Genomic DNA, 15,155 nt, shown 5'->3' on the forward strand with positions numbered 1-15,155 from the left:
GAGTTAATAATCAAATCCGTCCCAACCCCCACGAGTGTTAAACAAAAAGATAAAAGAAATGCAAATAGCTATTGTCATGGAAAGTTAAAGTACCTGTCTGTATTTTTAAGTGAAAACTATTATCTCTATCAATCAAAATTTAAGAATACAATAGCACTAATCACACGAGGTGCTGTGACTGAGGTACTTTTCCCTCGTAAAAAAAGTTTTTTTTTTTCTTTTCTCTCCTTTCAGTTTTCACGCGGTGCACAGAAGCGCCGCGCTCCCCGTTCAGGCGGCTCGAGCAATGGCGCTGCGCGCCCCGGCGCCCCCCGGCTCCCCGCCGTCAGCGCCGCGCCAGGCGGGCGGATCGCGCCGCGCACCGCGGTCCCCGCACGCCGTGCTCAGGTTGGTGAAATTCTCTCCGCTCCTCGCACTTCCCAACATGTGGTGGAACAGCACACTCTTCTGTTTGAGAGGAGTTACTCAAACGGAGGAAATAGTTAATTGCTCGCCCCAACTACCGCTGCCGGCCTCGGCGCGCGGCGGTTCCCCCACCGCCACGGCGGCGCTCCGGAGATGCGCCCTTTGTCACCCGGCCCCGATGGCCACGCCGGGCCCTGCCGCCGGACCCCGCGCAGGGTGCGCTAGGAAGTCATTTCTAAAACTCGTCTGTTCAGACCGAAGCAGAAAGCGAGCCGCGCGGTTAATAAGGGCGAGCGCGAGCGGCAGCAATTACAGCTGTACTAAAAGAAAGAGCTGCAGATGAAAACACCTCCAGCCAGTAGTTGAGGATGCCATGATGCGAAGCCCCGGCGCAGGGCTGCCGCCCGCCCCAGCAGCGGCAGGACTGTCATGTTTCCCCCTGCGCTATCAGGTTTCCTACTCCGCGGCCCCGCGCTCTGCATCATGGCCAACATCTCCAGTGTGCTATTAATATCAATGAAGAGACGATTCAATTCCCACGTAAGAAAAACCTTCCTCTTACGGCACAGACATTCTGGTGAGGACCCTTGCGAAGGAAACAATAAAGACCAGAGGGGTTGGATTTTTTTTTTTTTCCTCCTCTTTTTTTTTTTTTTTTTTTTTTTTTTTTTTTTTGCTGCTGCTGCTTTTGCAGTTCTGTGTTGCACACTGTTGGAAAGCTTTTAGCTAACAATGGCAGCATTATCTTCGGGATAGTTACAAAACAGGATTTGTTAGCACAAAGAATAATAACACCGAACTCACTCCCCGCTGCCCCCCCCGCCAATACCTGCCTATTGCAGCACGGCGTTTCGGACTTTACTCGGAGTATATTCCAGAAACACCTGTATTCCTCAGCCAATTCCTGCTAAAACTGCCCCAGCACACCGACTTTGCTTAAGGAGCTTTGGACGATTCAAACAAACAAACAAACAATCGCTCTCTGCATTTATAAAACGGAACAGAAACAAAAGTATCTCACCCTACCGTAGTGCAAACTTACCCATTAATGAGGAAGAAAAAGCCTTAGAGCTGCAAGTAATTCCCAACCAACTGCAGAAAGTTGAGAGTTTGAGAACACTAAAGCACTTCTGACTATCCAGCCTTTCTGTGCCTCAACACTGGCTGCAGTGTAAGGAAGGACTGAAGGTATGTGGTCTAAACACAACAAAAGCCACTGCCTTACTCTAGATTAAATATGCAGGAAGAGGCCCCTTTGCATAAACACAAACACTCAGCAAATGAGTAACTGGCTCAAATCAGACGCCTGCTGTGCATTCTACCTGTCCTGATCTCTGACAAGCTGCACAGCTTGTTTAAGGGGGTAGGAGCTACCAAATCAAATCAAACCATAGAGCTAAACGCTTTCCTTGTCTAATAGTAAATAACAACAGCACCAACAACTCGGTGCCAAACGTTCGTTTCTAATCTAAGCACTGCTCTGGCAAAAAAACTGCATCGTGTGCTCTGCCCGCTTTGGCTCAGCCGCCCATCTCACCACAGCAGAAACACAACCAAGCACCACCTGTAAAATTCATTTTCATTAACTGTGCTGCAACCCAATATATCGCCAGTAACAAGGATTTAAAATTAATACAGAGACTTCTGGTTGAGGTGACGCATTAAATCTGAATTTGCTTGCGCTGTCCCTATGTTTTGTTTACTATATAAAAGACATTCCACATGGAAACCTACTTCAGCTGTTACGAACCACTGCATAACGTGCACCGATTTACTACTTTATTTGGGGAAAAGGAAAGAATTTCTAAGGGTTCCTCTAAAAATGTTATTTCCAAAATATCAGTCTCACAAAACAACCCCTCCAGACCATATTTACTTCCAAAACCAACTAAATTAGAGACTGATAACCACCAAGCACCTCGAAGCATATATTATTATAATCAAATATCCATAATTATACACTGTGATTTACTCTTGCTTCTAGAGAAATAAATCATTTTTTCACTCCCATGTATCCTCCCAGAAATAGAATGAAGAAGCGAAATGTGAAAGCAATTGGAATTCACCAGTGTCCCTCCCAAACTCAAGGAGTCAAATCGCATTGACCTCTTTTTGTAAGTCCTAGCTACATGTTGGTTTTAGTAATTTAATTATTTTTTAATAACTTGCAGTATTAAATGATTGCCACTGAAACACAAATAAGATTATACTCCCCTGTCTTTCTCTCCTGTGCTCCAGACTGCCGCATGAGATGGACAACATGACTGCTTGCGACACCGAAATTTCATTCTGAAAGACCACTCACGCACACAGAAAGCAGCACACAGTCATGGGTTCTCAAGCACGTGCTGCAGGTTATTTCAAAGGATACTGGGTATAACTAACAGTTTTAATGAGAATCAAACACGTTCGGTTCAACGAGGCACTCCTACAGAATGGAGGGAGTTTTCACTTTCCCTTGGATTAAACTCACCGTGTTAAAACAGAATTGCTAACAAGAGCTAGTCAAGCCTAACAAGATAAAAATCCCCCACACAAAAAATCCTGCAAGAAATTTTAGAGCCCCTGTATCACTCACTGTTTTTGCATTGAAATGACCTTCCAAATAAGGTGTTAAATAATACGGTTCACATAGATGATAGTGATCTAACCTTGATGCAAATAAACCATAGAACAAAATTTAATCAGTATATCACTGTGTAAAAGCCTTTGTCCATCCCAATGGAGCTTCTAATGACTGTTTTGGCAGTTCTGGCTGGTAGTTATGCCTCCCTGCTCATATATATCTCATACTGGTTGAGCAAGCTAATGGAACTGCTGTTAGTGGAATCCAATATTAATACCCTGCATCGTGCAAAACTGGATGCAACTGAATATATTATACAATTACAGGTAGTGTCTAATTCCATAGGTATTAGATGCTGGAGTCAATTAATATTTTAATAGAGAAAGTGAAATAAATACTGCGTTTCAGGTAAGATGTATACGGAGTCTGGGTCTGCCAGTCTTCCTGCTGCAAGCCTACTCTGCTCTTAAACAGAGCAGACATAGAACCCTGACAGAAATTGGCAGGCAAGCTTTAGATGCTGCGTGACACATACTGATGCACGGAGTCAAAGATGCCATCTTCATGCAAGCTCCACTAGTTATGAGCTTGAGAGAAAATGAAACAAAAAAACCCAACACAACAGAACAAAACAAGTAAAAAAAGGTTGGGGGGGGGGGGGGGGGGTGAGACTGGAGTGAGACCTCCAGAAAATAAACAGGGTGTACAGTTTCAAAGGCTACAGACACAGACATTTCATTGTTCAAGCCAATTATCAGTGGAAAATAATAACAACAGATGGATTCAGAGTCACTGACTTTTCATATGCACTTCATCTCTGCACAACAGATGATGAAATGCGAGAGCTATCTCGGAAAGGCAAAACATCTTTCAGTAAAAGAACTCTATACTCCAGATGGGGACCTTCTAAGGCAGCTGATTATCTTCTTATAATGTTGTAAGATAGACTTACTAAAACATTTCAAGAACTGATCAGATAGGATGAGCACAATGGCATCATTATTTGAAGCAAGTTGCTTCAGCCTCAGACTTGTGACTGAACTAGTCAGGGAGCTCAAGAAGGTCAGAGCTTCCCGTTGCCATTTTTTCATCAACCGCTCCTGGTAGCAGCAGAGGCCCCGAGGTTGCCTCCTGCAACTTGGGCACAACATGGGGTTCAGCTCTGCCCAGAGAGGGGACACAGGTGTGGGGGCACCGAGTCAACATCTGCAAGCAGAAGAGCCAGGAGCGGCCCTGTAAAAGTCCTGCCACTGAGCAGGCGAGCCCACTCAACTCACACAGACGCGAAGGCGGAGGACAGAACGTATTTACAGTCACGATCGTTTTCACTGTAATTGCTAAACGCAGAGGGGCCTCATCATCCAGGGGTCTGATCTGGAGTAAAGTCGGCTGAGTCAATGGAGCTATGCTGGTGAAAACCGGTGTGAGGCACAAGTAAGATTTAAATTGTTTTTTACAAAGCTTTTACAAAACTCATCTCTTATGGGAAATAAAGCTAAATTTGCTTTCAAAGGGAAATAACAAATACATGTAAATTCTGGTGGTTCCAGTGATAAGCATTTCCAACAAATGTCACAAACACCCAGTTAAGAACCACCTACCTTTCATAACCTTCTCCCACTCAACCTGAATACCACAAAGTATGTGTTTTTGATAGTATGAATCAGGTACACCACAATCTCAAAACTTTAAAAAAAGAAGAAAGTATGAAAAAAAAGAAGTAGTGGAAAAATTAGCTCATTAATCTTTAAGACAACATTTATTTAATGGAAGAATACCACATAACTAGCGCACTAAAATGAACTGGGTGCCATTTCCACAGTTTCCTCTCCAAAACACCGTGAGGAAAATTTTAAAAAATCACACACTGGAAATCAATATCACATACAGAGGGGTAGCAGCACACAACAAACACACTGAACTTGCACCTACTGCTAATTTATTTCACAAGTTGCAAAATATTTTATAAGTACAGGGCTGTTGATTTCACAAATGCGAAGGGAAGGGAGAAGTTTGCGGGTGCAGTGTTTCCCTTCGTTGTGAAGTACTTTGTCAAAAGTAAATTCACAAGGGGAACATACGAGCAAAGAGTAAATTTTGCCCAGGGCAAAATTCTGCAACTGCTTTAAGAAGCAAACAAGAACACAAAAGATGTGTAATACAACCATCTGGCTCTACTCATGCTATATCAATAATCCCCAAAATTTATCCCCACCCCCTTAATCAACCCACACTGATGCCACAAAACCAAATGGCATCACTTATGCTTCCTGCCCATCACATTTTGAAATGATATTTAATATGCATACAGTACATATTTGCATGTTAATCAATTTCTTTAAGAAAAAGAATATTTTTGCTTCATGAGCTATTAGTTCAGCTTTTTTCTTCTTATTCACACTGGGATCTGTAAAACCACCAAGAAAGTCCTTGTGGTAAAGATACTCTCATACCGACACAGCGCGTCAGGTATCAGGATAACGTACCGGTCAGAATTTCAATCTCTTCTTCTCTCTAGTTTTGTGTCACAGTGTGAAAATAGCAGAGGATGAATAATAATGTTCCAGCAAAATTATCAGTTCAAGAAACCTGGGTAAGCAATCCATTTTGAAGTTGGTTTTAGATGTGTTTCTAAGCATCACCCTACTTGGGACGCAAGGAGGGAATGATGCAGACAGAAGGGGAAAAGGATAACTCACCACATCTTTTCTATCTGGGATGTTAAGTGTTGGCCCCAAGTACTTCAAGCTGCCACCATCCTGGAAACATTGCAAAGACCAACATCTTCCCGCTGAGGTGACACCAAGCACACGTTTCCTCTTACCCATAGGATCTGGGGCTGGATCCCCCTCCCAGTACCCAGCGAGGGAAAAAAATCATATGAAAACCCTGAGTGGTGCCACAGGCTGCTGGAAGAGGAACACAAGGAGCTGCATGCCCAAGAAAAGGGATGTGGATGAAGGACAGGGCGGACGTGCAAAGGCTGTATGGCCGGGACTGCCACTCACTCTCTCACCCAGAGGAAGGTGGGAGACAACCCTGCCACAGACAGACAGCAGACAGACAGACGGCCTCGGTGGCCCCGTGGGCAGCCCCACACAAAGGCCAGGCCCGGCGCGTTGGACTGAAAGAGCTGCCTCGCGATTGTTTGGGACTGGCTCGGTTCTTGAGGGAAAATCACCCATGTAACCATCGTGATTCATAGCACGAGTGCACGCCGTGAAAACGGTACCAACAACAGCACTTCAAAGGCGGCCGCTCACAGGCGCGATGGCCACAGCCCCGGCTGCTGACTCAGAGCTCTTATTCTTAATTGACTTCTCTGCAACAACACAGCCCAGCCCAAAGCTCGCTCCGTGCTCCAAAAAGCCACAGCATGGCTGGGTCTCCCTCCCTGCCCTCAGCAGGCCGAGGGCAGCACCCGCTGCCACAGGCCATGGCACTGGTGGCCTGAGAGACGCTGAGGGCTGTCCCCATGGCCCCCGGTGCCATCATGAGGGGCTGAGCACAGCTGCCCTGCCATGGTGCCCATGGCTGGCAGTGCTTATTGCCTGCTCAGCACCAGCACGGGGCAGCTGTGCAGGAAAGGAGAAGCACCAGTCCAAGCACAGGTAGGGAGGCAAAGGTGGAAACATTTTGCCACTATTTTCTTTGTGAAAAAGCATACTTGGAGCAGTTACGACTGTTCTTAGATCCAGGCTACCAATCTGAGATCGCAAACACTTTGTCAATGTATTTTTTTAAAAATCCTTTTCTGGATTTTGCTTCTGCTGTTTCTATGGCTTGACTTGTACGGCTTCTTTGTAAGAATTGAAAACAGTCTCCCACAAACACAGGAATGGGGAATGGTTTAGAGCTAATCCGCACCTGGGCTACGTAAAAGGGGCTCATATTTTCCAAACAGAAACACAACCCTTTTTATATAGGAACCAGATCGGGATCCAAATGCTAAACCGTTCACCACATCCTCCGTGGGCCTCAGCAATGGTAAAGGAGAGCAGTGGTCCCCCCACGCTGCAGACGTGTTTGCGCAGAAGCAGCGGCCCCACCTCGACAGCGAGCTGTGCGTGCGGTGGGACTGCCATCGTGGGCCCAGGTCCAAGGGCAGAGCCACCCCTTGTCACAGCACGGGCGGAGCACGGCGCTGCCCAGCCCGCACGCGCCTTCCAGAGGGATCTGGCCCTGTCTCCTTACTCTCGTTAGAAAAACGAAGGCTGTGGCAGAAAATAGCTGAGAACTACATCTTGCTGATGCCAGTATACAATAATAACACGTTCAAAGATTTAATTTAGAAGACTACAAAGTCTAGCTCATATATCACAACACCTTGAAATAACACTTTAAGGTCAAATCCTGCGCATTTTTGGAAACCACCAAAACATAATGAAGTTTTACTTAAACACAGCATTTACATTTATAACGCGTTTCAGATTCTTCAAGTAAGCTAGACCACATGGCTAGGAAAATGTACTTCCCACAACATACAAATTAAGTCCTTTAGAGCCTTCCCTCAGCAGGCTGAACAGCCACTGGCACAAATGGAAGTCCTGTGTACGGATCAAAGGCAGCATGTGGACCTAAGAATATGATTTTTTTTTATTTTTTTTTTATTGGCAAAACATCAAATCCCACTAGTAGTTTATTTTTGTTGCCTTCCTTGCCCCTTTTCTACCTCTCCCACTTATTTCACAACGGAACATTTTTAAACCACTAGAAATCTTTGTGGCAAAGATGATGTCATACTGACACAGGATCAGGTGTGAGGTATGGTATGAATAAATACTTATCCGCAACCACATTTAATTTTCAATGGTTGGGCATCAAGAGACAAAGAAGTTCTTATGCAGACATATTTACTGAGGATTTAATTTTAAATGGTCTGCGTTTAAAAGAGCAGAAACACCACACAGGGCAAGCCTAGAAGGAAAAAAATAAACTCCAAGCCTCTCACCTTCCTTCTGTTTTGGGGGAAAGCAGTGCGCAGCTCTAACGCTTGCTGCTCTTCACATCAATACATAAATCGTGGCACTTGATTATTTCTTCTCATAAGTCACTGATAGCATGCAGAATAATTGTACTTTATGTGCTGCTAATAAAAATTGTCCCTACGAAAATAAATATGTATTTCACAGTAATCAAGCAGGAACTAATTTTGTACTTTTTCACAAGTAGCCATTTAGTTTGGCACTGAATGGTAATGTGTAGTAGAGAATGCAGTATATGCTTTAACCCAGGAAAAATTAGACTTGAAAATTAATACATAGTGAAAGACAAATTTAAAGCAGCCTTCTTGTGTTCTGACACAAGAATATAAAAATGACACGAGCAACTAAAGATTAGTTTACATACTTTTCAATCACAGCTGCCGCTCAGTAACCACAATACCTTTAAAATGACATTCTATGGAAACACAGTTTGGCTGCAGCAGCAGTTAGATACAGTGAATGTGAAATTAAAAGGGCATTTTTTATTTACACACATCACACAGCTCTGCGCCCCAGCACAATTACAACGGAAAGATTTTTAGCATGATTAATTTAGAAATAATCTAGTGATAAATAGAGTGCATTGCAAGTGATTCTGCAGAGCAAATTTTTATCACCAGCCTTAGATGTCAAAACACAGTTTCAGGGACAGAGAAAGAACGAGTCACATCTTCTTGGTTAATATTTAATTGGGTGCTAAAGATTCCTCATAAGGACCTCTGAACCATCAGTGACAGCCCCGCAAGGCGGCCCTATCTGTGGAAAAGATACCGACCCTTTCTGTATAAACTAAAATAACATTAAATTTAATCAAACCATTCAATTAATGAATCACTTCAGTGGACACTGCAGCCCAAGTCCTGTTTAATTACATAATTTTAAAAATATTTGCACACTGCAACCACTAAGATTGGCTCTGAGGTTTCATAATACACACTTAACTCTCAAGTTGGAGAACAAATTTATTTAATCAATGCAGAGCTAAGTGCAATAATGCCACTCCACTCAAACTGCAAAATCACTTAGCATATCCTGCGAGAAAAAGCAAATAAACTTTTCCGCTGCCCAAATGCAGGCTGCCTTCCCACTGCTCCATCAGCCCCCTCCCCGCCATGGGCCTGGCAGGCTGTGCTCAGTGGGACTCCTCCCATAGGGTCGACCACCAGTCCTTGACCTCTTCCTCCTCGCCCTCTGGCTCCATCGATCCTCTCCTCCTCCTTTCCCCCCTTTTGCTCCTCCTGCAATGCTTTCCTGCCCTGTTTCCCCCTCATCTCTGCTGTGCTCTGGTTTCCCCAGCCTCCCCCCATGGGCTCTTCCCATTGCCACCTCCACTCTATCTTGCATGGGCACAGCTCCCATTCTGAATTTCCCCACCTGCTCTCTCGCTACCGCTTGAGATGGCTGCTGTGAAAACACCTCATTGGAAAAATAAGACAAGACAAAACACAAAACAGGGTGGAGGGAAGAGACGTGTGAGAGAGTGAGGAGAGAAAACAGTCCAGAAAGGCCAAGCAGAACAAAACATTTCCAACAACAGCAAGGGAAGCTCCTGAGCACCAGGATGAAAACAGAATCCATAAAGTGCGTGTCCTGAAGTGGGATTTGGGTTCTCGGATGGGTGTAACACCTCCACTGCAGGGCAACAGAAAACCGTGGTACTGCCACACGTAGCTCAGTGCCACAGTGCAGGAGAGGCTGAAAGACATTCGGACCGAGCAGTGGGCTCAAACGAAGGGAAAAAAAGCAAAGCGAAGGGTTTGTCACAGCCTGGAGACACAGCTGTGCGCTCATACAGACTTTGCATTCATTCATATAGAGCACAGCTTTCAGGTCCTGTGGTTCTAGCGTGATTTTTGGATGAAAGCTGAGCCTCAAAAATAAATAAGTCTATATTTGGCCTGCCCTGGATTCAAGAGTTCTCAGTAGTGCACTGCATAGAAACAATCTGAATTAATACAGGTTCAGTTTTCAGGATTATAATATTCTTTACCAAGCCAATGGATGCACCTCTAAAATTCACTGCCCTGACAAATAGTAGAGCTCTTGAAAGTCTGCTTGTATTAGTTTTATGGATCTATTCTACTGCTTAAATCAGGTCTCATTAAAATTACCATCCACACAAGTTCTCCCACTGGGAAATCTACATGCCAGAGCTACTCCAGTTCCGCAGGCAGTGCTCGAAGGGGGTTGCATATTGCAAAATAGCTGCGGACGCGGCGGGGGGAGGAAGGGGAGAAGAACAAGAGGACTTCAGGACAGCAAACAAGTTACTCCTTATCCTCCTCTGATTTTAATCAGTGCAACTTTTGCTCAGGTGGTGCAAATGTATCCCTGAAAAGAAATGCTACTGCCAGAAGTGAAAGGGGGGTGGGGAGGGGAAGGGAAAAAAAAAGAAGTGTCCCTTAGAAAGCCAAAGCCAGACTCCAACATCCATTCCAGCACTGAAATGGCAGGCTAAATATACAAACACTGCACCTGACAACTTACACTAAAGCATATGATTTGCACACTGTCCCTCCAGTTTAATTTTTAATAGTAGCAGTACTTAAATCTCAGCATTAATGTATTAATGTTCAAATGAATGCAATTAAAAGGCATCTCTCCAGTGCTAACGACCTGGAAGAACTCTCCACCCTTCGTATTTGTGGGGACTGTTACAAATATATTCTGAGGCAGTTGTTTTGGCAAAGAAGCGAAAACCTTTGCCTTTTAAATATAAAGTAACAGGAATAATGAATAACATATCTTCTGATTTTTGTTCTGCCATGATATATATATATAATGATATATAAAACGTTCATTTATTATTATCACACATCCTAGGAAGCAGACACGCACAATTACTTTTTTTGTGTGTGTGTGTGTCTTACAAGGGTCATTTATCATACGGAACATCCTCCAAATAGGTAGCCCTAAAATCTCAATTTACAAAGACATTTTTTAAAGCTGGATTCTAGAGACAGGGCTACGCTCCTGATGGTTAGAATAAAAACTTTATGATATTGAAATATCTGGATTTAAGGAGGGAGAAATGCTCTGCATTTTCCTTTAGCAGTTCCTGCTCCTGACAAATTAATGTCTGCCTATTATGTCTACCTAAATCTTACCGTATTTATTAGTGAAGGAAAAAGCACTGTCTGACTCTCTTTAGGCCAAGTTCACAAAAGAAAAGCATTTACCAAAAGGGCATTAATTTTTATCATAACATCTGTGATTCTTGGGTGGAGAAAGGAAACACCATAAAACCCAAGTCTGTATACACAATCTATCAGTCAGATTTTAACTTACGCAGAATGATGCAAAGCTATTTTTCTGATGTTAGCAGGTTTTTATTTTACTTTATTTTTCTTTTGCATCCCGTTTTTCAATATGTAAAATGACAAAATGTAAGAAACAAAAACACAAAAATGTGCTTGTTAGGGCTGGCCTAGTTTTCTGAAACACGCACAAAAATAAAACCCACTCAGAAGATCTTATTTTAATATGTAATAGAAGAATCTGGCAAACATTAGCCAGAGTAAGCCTAGCCAGTGAACACAGACTAACATACTAGTACTAGTCTGCTGCTTCTGAGCAAAATGGAAATTGGATTTCGTTCTTCCAACACACAAGAGCAGTTTCTTCAGCCTAAAGAGCACCGAAGGCGTGTGCACGAGGATGGAGGGGCACAACCAGAAAGGACGGCCAGACCCTAGCATTAAAAGTCTACTGTGCCCAAATCTCAAGTTCCGATCGTCAAATTTGCTGGCAGCTTGAAAACGGGGGCCCTCTCAGTTCTTCCACCTCCAGGCTCCCCTTTGCCAAAAGGTGAGGATGGTGAAAATAAGCCACAGTTAAAAGAACATCTCTACCCACACCTGCTCTGGCTTTTGCTTTTCCCATCACCAAAGTCAGCAGTGAGCAAAAGCCACCAAAACCCAAACAGAAGCGCAGCATTCTAAGATACTTTCTTTGTGCCCCAAATCTACTCCAAGTCAAGGAGTTTTGAAGCAGTGCCCAGAGAAAGACTCAGACATAAAACTACCTCTTGGGGGGAAAAAAAAAAAAAAAGAGAGACTATCTAGCAAGAGAAACAGAACCAAAAAGCTGGAATCAGCACAGCTAAAGACTGTGATGAGGAGGGAGGAAGAGGGGGAGGATAACTACAAAGCACTCAATTATAAACCCAAAATGTTAGAAAACCAATCTCACGGTAACAATTTCTGTATCTTGGGATTACCTACGGATGAGGAAGACTCTGGCTTAATCAGCTGTCTGTGAGAATGGATCCCAACGTGCCAGAGCTGAACTCAATGGACAATCCCATTAGAGTGGAAAGAGCACGTGAAACGCCCTTGAGAAACGCAGCTAACGCACAAACAGCCAGGAAACAAGCGTTAATAAATCCTTCCATTTCAAGGCTTAGGAGGCAAAGAGCAAACGTTGAAAGAAGATGGGAAGGGCACAGCCACGCTTTATGAAAAGCCCACCTCTCGTGTCACACGTTCCTGAGGTAGGGCTCACTGCTCAGATTAAAACCCCCAGTGTTATCCCACTAAAATAAACCTCCCAAGAGGGAAACAGCTGAGTCTCTTCTTTAAGCTACCTAAACTTAGGATATCTCTCTCTTCCAAGATAGGAGACAATAGAAGAAAAGTCTCTATAAATAGAGAGAACAGAGGAGTCTCTATAAAAAGACAAATATTGCAAAAAAAGTCTCTGTAAGTAAGAAAAAACTTGCAAAGCTTATGAATGCAGGTCCCAGAGGCACTCCAAAACTCCTGCTTGGGCCTCTCCTTCGATCAGTGCTGCCCGAGCTCAAGCAGCTGCTCCCAGGCACAGCACAGCACAGCCCACTGCAGGTTTATTTGGGCCACTCTCTATCAGCTATTTCCATTTACCCAGGAAACGTGACACTGTGCCCAAACCAGTCTCCCCATCTTGCACCCTGAACAACAGAGGAACCACAGAAGTCTCTGTGCGGGAACAGTCTGGGGACGGATAACCCCCAGAAAACCTGCTTACCCTGAGAGAGTGCAAGCCCCAAGAGGTGCGTGACAACAGCTAGAGACAGAATCTCAGCCTGCTATGCCTTAAGCACTGCTCAAGTTGCGTGCTGTGGGGCCACAGCATCAGAATAAGGCACAGGGCTCAGAGCGGGCAAGCTGAGGCCCACTGCCAGCATCACCCCTGGTTATCAGCCCCCAGCAGCCGCCTCACTTCAAAGGCCCTACAGTGGTACCACCGAGCCCAATCGTATTGGCATCTTATCCAGCCTTTAACTACGACACGTTCATGGCCATGGGCTGAGGACGTCCCCAGCATCCCCAAGGACCAGCCCAGCACACCGGCTCCGCGCCCACCTGGCTGCGATCCGAGCACTCGCTCAGCACGAGCCTACATTTTATTCTCTCTCTTTCAAGCTTTGGCAACTGAAATCTATTATGATGTCAAAAGGTAGCTGACAACATAAAACGTATCCCGCTGAGTTGATGCTGCACGCTGCTAAATTTACAGCAACATAAGTATCATAAAAATTATAAGAACTGCAAATTAACCACTGATTTTTTAGTTCAGTGACATAAATAACAGTAAGGATCTGGATAACTTCCAAACATCTTTACAACTGTTTAATTTGTCAAAATCTATCAAGTGCATTCCAACCACAAACCTGTCCTCTCCAGAGCATTAGTTTTCACCAGTATCAACGGCAACCAAAATAAAGCCAATATAATTACTGTATTCTGATGCACCTTTCCAATCACGCATTATTTTCTGCTTTTCTTCTTCAGCACTTCTTTGTTGACATTAAGAGTCAGCAACGTTTTAAAAACATTCATACTAAAAAGAAGAAAAAAAAACATGACTGCTTTCCCACCCTTCACAGGTTTGCCCAGAATACTCAAGAACACCCATGGCTTGTTTGCTGATTTGACTGTTCCCACTCACGTGTATCTCACGAAGCTCGCGTCAGCAAACCCTTTTATTTACTCCATTATTTGTGCACCAAGCCCTGTGAATGCAAAGCCACTTCTCCAGCAGCTGCAAGAGAGCACGTAAAGATAAAATTATTTGTTTTTTGGTAGGCAACATTGCTTTTCCTGGGAGAGTGGAAGGAAGCTCCTTTTTAAATACCTATTTATTTTCTTTGGTTGAATATCAATTATTGTCTTTCCTAAGACACAGATTTCCTAAAGCGATTACATTTCTTTCACAACCACTGCAGGATTAGCTGTGTGCAAAGCCAAAATTTGTTCAGTCAATGGTGCACCAAGTTAGGGCTGGCCTGAAAAATAACACAAAGTGCGTTCCTACTGTTTGATTGCTCAGGGGCTGCTAAGCTTTGCAAGACCCAAGGCTCAGCTTTAACCATGAAGAGACAAAAGAGGCTGAGGCTTCCAGGACGAGGCGGCACGCTCGCTGCAGCTCCGCGGGTGACAGAGCACATGTAGGACACGGCCAGCTGCTGGGCTGCTGCCAGGACCTGCTGACCAACACTCACGTTAACCAGCCCCGCAGTGCTGGTGCCTGGGCTGCTCCGAGGCGTGGGCTGCACTGCGGCTGTACCTGCGGCACGGCACGGCGCCGCCTGAGGGACTGCACTGCGCTGTGATGTGTTCTACCACACTGATTTCAAGACCAAATGTTGACCACAATGGCTACCCAAATGGAAGCAGGAAAGGAAGTTGAAGGACCGGGTTTGAGACGATAGGTTAAACTCAACCCACCAACCCAGCAAACACCATGCAGTAAATCTTTTAATAGAAATAGAACTACTTATGGTGCATCTGAAACATCAGGATTTATGCTTAAAATGCAGTGGAACAACCCAGAAAATAACACAGCTCTAAAAATTAAGCATCTCGATTAACATGGAATTTTGAAATTAATTTTCTCAGTGTTCTGTTTGCAAGAGCAGCACACTTAAATGGCCACAACTCATTCAGTGACACCCAGAGGTAGCATGCAAGCGTTATGGAATGATCTAGGTAATTCACATTTCTTTGATTAAATCTAACATAATTGCATGTAACCGGAAAAAATCACAGCAAGTTGGCTTCACGTATTGTATTGCATAAATCAGAAACAATTCCCACAAAATCTATCCTATCCAGACTATTCTAAGCATCATAAGCAACAACAACTTTTGAGCGATTGTGATTCTCATTGTGGTGCAATGAGTAACAAAGAAAGCACGTTTTTTATTCTGGTTTGCACTG

General features: G+C 44.1%; 1 protein-coding gene across 11 annotated transcripts in view; it reads right to left on the bottom strand.

The window, feature by feature from the left end:
* FOXP1 (forkhead box P1) overlaps window positions 1-15,155 on the bottom strand; it is a 341,764-nt gene that overhangs the window by 205,053 nt on the left and 121,556 nt on the right. Inside the window, exon 1 of one of the 11 annotated variants that reach the window (XM_090148432.1) lies at window positions 1,448-1,637. The exons of the other annotated variants lie outside the window; for them this stretch is intronic. The gene's annotated coding sequence lies outside the window, so the exon portion shown is untranslated. Of the gene's footprint in view, window positions 1-1,447; window positions 1,638-15,155 lie in introns of those variants that run through there. 11 annotated transcript variants of the gene reach the window in all.

The sequence above is a fragment of the Phasianus colchicus genome, chromosome 11, assembly GCF_987193195.1.
Source record: "Phasianus colchicus chromosome 11, bPhaCol1.hap1.1, whole genome shotgun sequence".
In the NCBI taxonomy this organism is placed as follows: Eukaryota; Metazoa; Chordata; class Aves; order Galliformes; family Phasianidae; genus Phasianus; species Phasianus colchicus.